General features: G+C 40.7%; 1 pseudogene; it reads left to right on the top strand.

Moving 5' to 3' along the window:
- The first annotated feature begins 6,144 nt into the window (after nt 1-6,144).
- LOC123158161 (mitochondrial coenzyme A transporter SLC25A42-like) lies at nt 6,145-7,683 on the top strand (annotated as a pseudogene).
- Nucleotides 7,684-8,244: the final 561 nt, after the last annotated feature.

The raw sequence follows: 8,244 nt of genomic DNA, 5'->3' as shown, positions 1-8,244 counted from the left end.
ATGCTTTTATATTGATATTTATTGCATTATGGGCTGTTATTACACATTATATCACAATACTTATGCCTTTTCTCTCTTATTTTATAAGGTTTACATGAAGAGGGAGAATGCCGGCAGTTGGAATTCTGGATTGGAAAAAGGAGCAAATATTAGAGACCTATTCTGCACAAATCTAAAAGTCCTGAAACTTCACGGAGAATATTATTGAAAAATATAAAAAATATTGGGTGAAGAAAAATCACCAGAGGGGGGCAACCTGCTATCCACAAGGATGGAGGGCACGCCCTACCCCTGGGCGCGCCCTCTGTCCTTGTAGGCCCCTTGGCAGGCCCCCTATGCCCATCTTCTACTATATGGTGTGCTTTGACCTAGAAAAAATAAGAAGGAAGCTTTGAGGACGAAGCGCCGCCGTCTCGAGGCAGAACCTGGGCAGAACCAATCTTGGGCTCCGGCGGAGCTGTTCTGCCGGGGAAACATCCCTTCAGGAGGGGGAAATCATCGCCATCATCATCACTGATGTCTACTACACAACCTTCTTCTTGTAGACGTTGTTGGGCCTCCAAGTGCAGAGGTTTGTAGGACAGTAGCAAATTTCCCTCAAGTGGATGACCTAAGGTTTATCAATCTGTAGGAGGGATAGGATGAATATGGCCTCTCTCAAGCAACCCTGCAACCAAATAACAAAGAGTCTCTTGTGTCCCCAACACACCCAATACAATGGTAAATTGTATAGGTGCACTAGTTCGGCGAAGAGATGGTGATACAAGTGCAATATGGATAGTAGATATAGGTTTTTGTAATATGAAAATATAAAAACAGCAAGGTAACTAATGATAAAAGTGAGCGTAAACGGTATTGCAATGGTAGGAAACAAGGCATAGGGTTCATACTTTCACTAGTGCAAGTTCTCTCAACAATAATAACATACTTGGATCATATAACTATCCCTCAACATGCAACAAAGAGTCACTCCAAAGCCACTAATAACGGAGAACAAACAAAGAGATTATGGTAGGGTACGAAACCACCTCAAAGTTATCCTTTCTGCTCGATCTATTCAAGAGTCCGTAGTAAAATAACACGAAGTTATTCTTTCCGTTGAATCTATCATAGAGTTCATACTAGAATAACACCTTAAGACACAAATCAACCAAAACCCTAATGTCACCTAGATACTCCATTGTCACCTCAAGTATCCGTGGGCATGATTATATGATATGCATCACACAATCTTAGATTCATCTATTCAACCAACACAAAGTACTTCAAAGAGTGCCCCAAAGTTTCTACCGGAGAGTCAAGACGAAAACGTGTGCCAACCCCTATGCATAGGTTCATGGGCGGAACCCGCAAGTTGATCACCAAAACATACATCAAGTGGATCACATGATATCCCATTGTCACCACAAATAAGCACGGCAAGACATACATCAAGTGTTCTCAAATCCTTAAAGACTCAATCCGATAAGATAACATCAAGAGGAAAACTCAATTCATCACAAGAGAGTAGAGGGGAAGAAACATCATAAGATCCAACTATAATAGCAAAGCTCGCGATACATCAAGATCGTGCCATAGGGAGAACACGAGAGAGAGAGAGAGAGAGAGAGAGAGAGATCAAACACATAGCTACTGGTACATACCCCAGCCCCGAGGGTGAACTACTCCCTCCTCGTCATGAAGAGCGCCGGGATGATGAAGATGGCCACCGGTGATGGATTCCCTCTCTGGCAGGGCGCCGGAACGGGCTCCCGAGAGGTTTTTGGTGGCTACAGAGGCTTGCCACAGCGGAACTCCCGATCTATCTTCTCCTTCGATGTTTTTAGGGTACGTGGACTTATATAGGCGAAAGAAGTCGGTCGGGGAGCCTCGAGGGGGCCAGGAGATAGGGGGCGTGCCTAGGGGGGTGGGCGCGCCCTCCTATCTCCTGGCTTCCTCGAGCCTTCCCTGGCTTGAACTCCAAGTCTCCCGGATCATATGCTTTCCAAAAATCATGCTCCCGAAGGTTTCATTCCGTTTGGACTCCATTTGATATTCCTTTTCTTCGAAATACTGAAACAGGCAATAAACAGCAATATGGGCTAGGCCTCCAGTTAGTAGGTTAGTCCCAAAAGTAATATAAAAGTGTATAATAAAGCCCATAAACATCCAAAAGGGGTAATATAATAGCATGGAACAATAAAAAATTATAGATACGTTTGAGACGTATCAAGCATCCCCAAGCTTAATTCCTGCTCGTCCTCGAGTAGGTAAATGTTAAAAACTGAATTTTTGATGTGGAATGCTACCTAGCATAATTCTCAATGTAATTTTCTTTACTGTGGCATGAATGTTCAGATCCAAATGATTCAAAATGAGAGTTCATATTGACAAAAGAAATAGTAATACTTCAAGCATACTAATCAAAGCAATCATGTCTTCTCAAAATAACATGGCTAAAGAAAGTTCATCCCTACAAAATCATATAGTTAGGCTATGCTTCATTTTCGTCATAGAAAAATGTTCCCAAATTCTACATGACCGATGACAAGCCAAGCAATTGTTTCGTACTTAAATAATCTCAAACTTTTTCAACCTTCACGCAATACATGAGCATGAGCCATGGATATAGCACTATGGGTAAAATAGAATATGATGATGGGGATTGTGTGGAGAAGACAAAAAAGGAGAAACTCTCACATTGACGAGGATAATCAACGGGATATGGAGATGCCCATCAATTGATGTCAACATGAGGAGTAGGGATTGCCATGCAACGTATGCACTAGAGCTATAAATGAATGCTCAACAAAAGAAAACTAGTGGGTGTGCATCCAACTTGCTTACTCACAAAGACCTATGGCATTTGAGGAAGCCCATCGTAGGAATATATAATCCAAGTTCTATAATGAAAAATTCCCACTAGTATATGAAAGTGATAACATATGAGACTCTCTATGAAAAACATGGTGCTACTTTGAAGCACAATATATGAGACTCACTACATGAAGAACAAGGTGCTACTTTGAAGCACAACTGTGGAAAAAGAGATAGTAACATTGCCCTTTTATTTATTTTATTTTTTCTTTTTCTTTTTTCCTTTTTTTCTTTTTTTATTTTGGCCTTTCTTTTTTTCTTCTTGGGCAATGCTCTAATAATGATGATCATCACACTTTCATTGATTACAACATATGAATTACAACTTGAAACTAGAACAAGATATGACTCTATATGAATGCCTCCGGCGGTGTACCGGGATGGTGCAATGAATCAAGAGTGACATGTATGAAAAATTATGCATGGTGGCTTTGCCACAAATATGATGTCAACTACATGATCATGCAATGGCAATATGACAAAAGTAATGTATGTCATGATGATGATGAACGGAATGGTGGAAAGTTGCATGGCAATATATCTCGGAATGGCTATGGAAATTTCATAATAGGTAGGTATGGTGGCTGTTTTGAGGAAGATATAAGGAGGTTTATGTGTGATAGAGCGTATCTTATCACGGGGTTTGGATGCACCGGCGAAGTTTCCACCAACTCTCGAGGTGAGAAAGGGCAATGCACGGTACGAAGAGGCTAGCAATGGTGGAAAGGTAAAAGTGTGTATAATCCATGGACTCAACATTAGTCAAAAGAACTCATATACTTATTGCAAAAATTTAGAAGCCATCAAAAATCAAGCACTATGCGCATGCTCCTAGAGGGATAGATTGGTAGGAAAAGACCATCGCTCGTCCCCGACCGCCACTCATAAGGACGCACAAGCCAGGTACACTTCATGTTTCAAATTTGTTACACAACTTTAACCATACGTGCATGCTACGGGACTTGCTAACTTCAACACAAGAATTCTTTAAATTCATAATCACCCAACTAGCATGACTTTAATATCACTACCTCCATATATCAAAACAATTATCAAGTATCAAATTGATCATAGCATCCAATTCACTTCCTATGATAGTTTTTATTATACCCAACTTGGATGCCTACCATTCTAGGACCAATTTTATAACCATAGCAAATACCATGCTGTTCTAAAAGACTCTCAAAATAATGTAAGTGAAGCATGAGAGACTAGCAATTTCTACAAAATTAAGCCACTGCCGTGCTCTAAAAGATATAAGTGAAGCACTAGAGCAAAAACTATCAAGCTCAAAAGATATAAGTGAAGCACATAGCATATTTTAGCAAATTCAATCAAGTGGGCTTCTCCCAAAAGGTGTGTACAGCAAGGATGATTGTGGTAAAACTAAAAAGCAAAGACTAATATAATACATGACGCTCCAAGCAAAACACATATCATGTGGCGAATAAAAATATAGCTCCAAGTAAAGTTACCAATGAACGAAGACGAAAGAGGGGATGCCTTCCCGGGGCATCCCCAAGCTTAGGATTTTGGCTATCCTTGAGTATCTTGGGGTGCCATGGGCATCCCCAAGCTTAGTCTCTTTCCACTCCTTATTCCATAGTCCATCAAAGCTTTACCCAAAACTTGAAAACTTCACAACACAAAACTCAACAGGAAATCTTATAAGCTCCGTTAGTGAAAGAAAACAAAACCACCACATAAGGTACTGTAATGAATTCATTCTTTATTTATTTTGGTGTTAAACCTACTGTATTCCAAGTTCTCTATGGTTCATACCACTTAATACTAGCCATAGATGCATCAAAATAAGCAAACAACACATAGAAAACAGAAGCTGTCAAGAACAGAACTGTCTGTAGTAATCTGTATCAAACGTATACTTCTGGAACTCCAAATAACCTACAAAATTAGGAAGACCTAATATATTTGTGTACCAATCCATAGAAAAACGAATAAGATCAGAAGCACATTTCTGTGAATTAAGAAAACTAATTTACTGGGTGCAAAAGTTTCTGATTCTCAGCAGGATCAACACAAGTATCACCGTAAGCTATCCTAAAGGTCTTACTTAGCACTTTATTGAAACAAAAGCTATAAAACATGACTACTACAGTAGAATAATCATGTGAACACACGAAAACAGTAATGATAAATATTGGGTTGTCTCCCAACAAGCGATTTTCTTTAATGCCTTTCTAGCTAGGCATGATGATGACAATGATGCTCACAGAAAGGATAAGAATTGAAACATAACGGGAGCATCATGAAGCATATGACTAACACATTTAAGCCTAACCCTCTTCCTATGCATAGGGATTTTGTGAGCAAACAACTTATGAGAACAATAATCAACTAGCATAGGAAGGTAAAACAAGCATAGCTTCAAGATCTTCAACACATAGAGAGGAAACTTGATATCTCTACTCCTAATGGACGAATTGGTTGAATAGTCCCCCCCCACTTTCAACCGGTTTATTTTCAACCGGTTTTTCTTCGTCCCACCTCCCACCAGCCCCTCCCACCGGTTTTTCTCTTTTCTTGTCTGACCGGCAATACCCAACGTATTTATGGTAATCAATCATAATTAGTCCATGTATGGTAAGGCTATAAACTTAGAAATCTCAAATATGATAATTATAGTAATAAATCAATCCATGTATGGTAAGACTATAACTAAGGAAATTTCGAATATGGTAATTATCACCAGAATCAAAGCTTTCCAAAAAAGTTCTTCTTGCCATACCCTAATCGTGACCTCCTCATCCCGAGGCATTATTTCCATCTATTTCTCAGCTGAATCAGAACTTTCCAAAACTTTGTCTGACTAAATCACAATTTTCCTTCCTTCCCTATCATCTCAATCGAATCATGAGCTATAGGTAAGTCATTTCGTTCTCCACCTCGCGGGTTGTACTGATTTTTATCATGGTTTGGCCCCCTGCCGTACAAGCCGCTCGATTCCTCCTCCCTCGCTCAATTCCTCCACCCTATCTTCTTCTTCATGGCGAGCGACCCAGGCAGCCCCGAGAGGAGCCGCCACCGCCGCCGAGAGGAGACACCCCAGCCCCGATAGGATCCGCCGCCGCCGCCGAGGAACAAGGTCGCCGCCGCGTCCCTCGCCCGCGGCCACGATGACCGATCTGGCGTTGGCGCCGCAGATCACCCTCTGGTCCATGGCCTCGACTAGGTACGAATCCCTCCTCCACTTCTTCTGGTTTGGTTATTTCCGCATCTTGATCTGATTCGGGCGTGTGTGCAGTTTGCTATGATCTGGCGACGGGGATGCAAGGAGAAGCTGCTGCGGTTTCAAGGGGCCGTGAGGATGCCCACCATGAAGGCGTGTCTGGGATGATGGAGGTGATATCCGCCAGGTCCCCGTTGCCGTCGACTGGCGTTGGCCACCGTCTCCTCTTCCATTGCGTCGTCGGGGCCTTCCCCTGCCAAGCGCAGCGGCTCTTGGCTGGATCACCGTCGCACACCTCACCGGCATGGTCAGCAAGATCTGCATCTCGATCCTCGCCACTCTCCATCCTCTTGCAGGTAATAGGCTTTCCGCCCCCTCTTTTATCTCCGGCGTTCTCGTGTGCATGGATTGTGAGCGTGAAGGAATATTTGTCTTCTATTTCATGGTGCTGTTGTGCTCCTTCTGCTTTCACACTGCACATATATAGATTCTTCAAAGGAATTGGATGCTGATAATATCAACTAAGTTCCCTGAATGTGATATATATTCTTCCCTCGCTTTGAATTGATTGCTGATAATATCTCTGGTTGACAGTCATGGCCTATTATTATTGTTGTTAATTTACAACACTCTGCGCTGTATTGTCCAATCATGGTCCAAACTTCAACTTGGTTGTGGATTCATTGTATGTACCATATGCTGTTCATAGCTACAAAATTGCAATCTCGCGAAAATGTTCTTGAATACAGTAATTTTTTTGTCACATAACCCATATGCTGATGATAAAGTTTGTTGTATGAGCTTGTGGCATACTGATCCGACAGGTGGCGGGTATGCATTCAGATGTTGCAGGTCTAAGGAAGGGTAGTATATGGCACATGGCTTCGTGGGTTGTTCGACAAGAAGTGTTTTGGGCATATTCGAAAGGCAATCTTGTGAAAATTATACATCGATTTTCTTATTCCGTCATCAGCTTCTATTGATATGAGCGATACAAAAAGTTCAGCACTGAATTTTAGTATGTTAACTTGCAAGATTTCTCACGACTATGTTTTTTTGTTATAGGTTTATAAATTTCGAAATATAGTTGCAGCTTCACGGAATGGACGGCCCAAATTATGTTAGTGTCTATATGTTTACTTGGTGGGTGTCTAGCGTGAGTGACACCTGCATCTGTAACTTACCCATTGGATGTTCTTTGAAATCACCTGACAACACAGGTGATGCTTTTCTTCCTTTCGTGATTTGTGAATAACACTAAGCCAACCAATCAATCAATATAACTTCCAGTTAGAACTTAGAGCATCTTTACCTAATGCTTTCATGCAATGCAGCTTTACAGACCAAAGGAACATGTTTTAGTAAGCTAAACTTTCATGTCTATAAAATTCTGCAGAAAACCACTAGGTATTACAAGGGCATCTTTCACACGTTGTCTACAATTTGTAGAGAAGAGAATGGTAGAGGATTGTAAAGGCCTTTGGTCCACCTTATTGGTAAGCCGTATGTTTCTGCTGAGAATTGTTTTTTAGTTGACTTCCCAGTAACTTTTAGTGTTACAGGGAGTTGGACCTGATATATCAATCAACGTTTATGTATATGAATCCCTGAGGACTCATTAGAAAATGGAAAGTTGAATGTCAAACTGTGCGACCAATGATTTGATATGGTACCTCCCTCTTCTCTCTTCTATGAACCCTATAACACACGTCTCAAATCTTAATTTCTTTTATCCTATTGCAGGTTAATTCCAGTTGGGTGTGTTAACCTACAGTAATCAATCAAGTCAACAAATATAACAATGATACTTTGTCTTCTGATTTTTGGTGATGATTTTTTTGTGACCGAACTAACAGGAGTTGAAGCATGTGTTCTTATTTTTTTATATGACTAGATGCATATGAACTGAAGCTCCATAATTTTCTTTTCAAGTCGACATTGGTGGCAACCAATACAATTAGCGTTATTTACAACCAATGAAGTCTTATAATTTTCTTTCTTAGAAATATACAGTGACGCTGACTATCATTTAGTAGCTCTACAGGCACTAGCCAAAAACAATAATGTTTATTTATTTAACCACCAAATAGAACAATAGGTTATTCTGCATTATGGATACACAAATCACAACACTATATTTCAGCTGTAGAAATCTGTGTGGATGCCTGCTGATATTTTAAGCCTACATATTGCCGATT

Source organism: Triticum aestivum, chromosome 7B (genome assembly GCF_018294505.1).
Source record: "Triticum aestivum cultivar Chinese Spring chromosome 7B, IWGSC CS RefSeq v2.1, whole genome shotgun sequence".
NCBI lineage: Eukaryota > Viridiplantae > Streptophyta > Magnoliopsida > Poales > Poaceae > Triticum > Triticum aestivum.
Note: the sequence above shows the minus strand (reverse complement) of the source record. Positions and strands in the feature narration are given on the sequence as shown.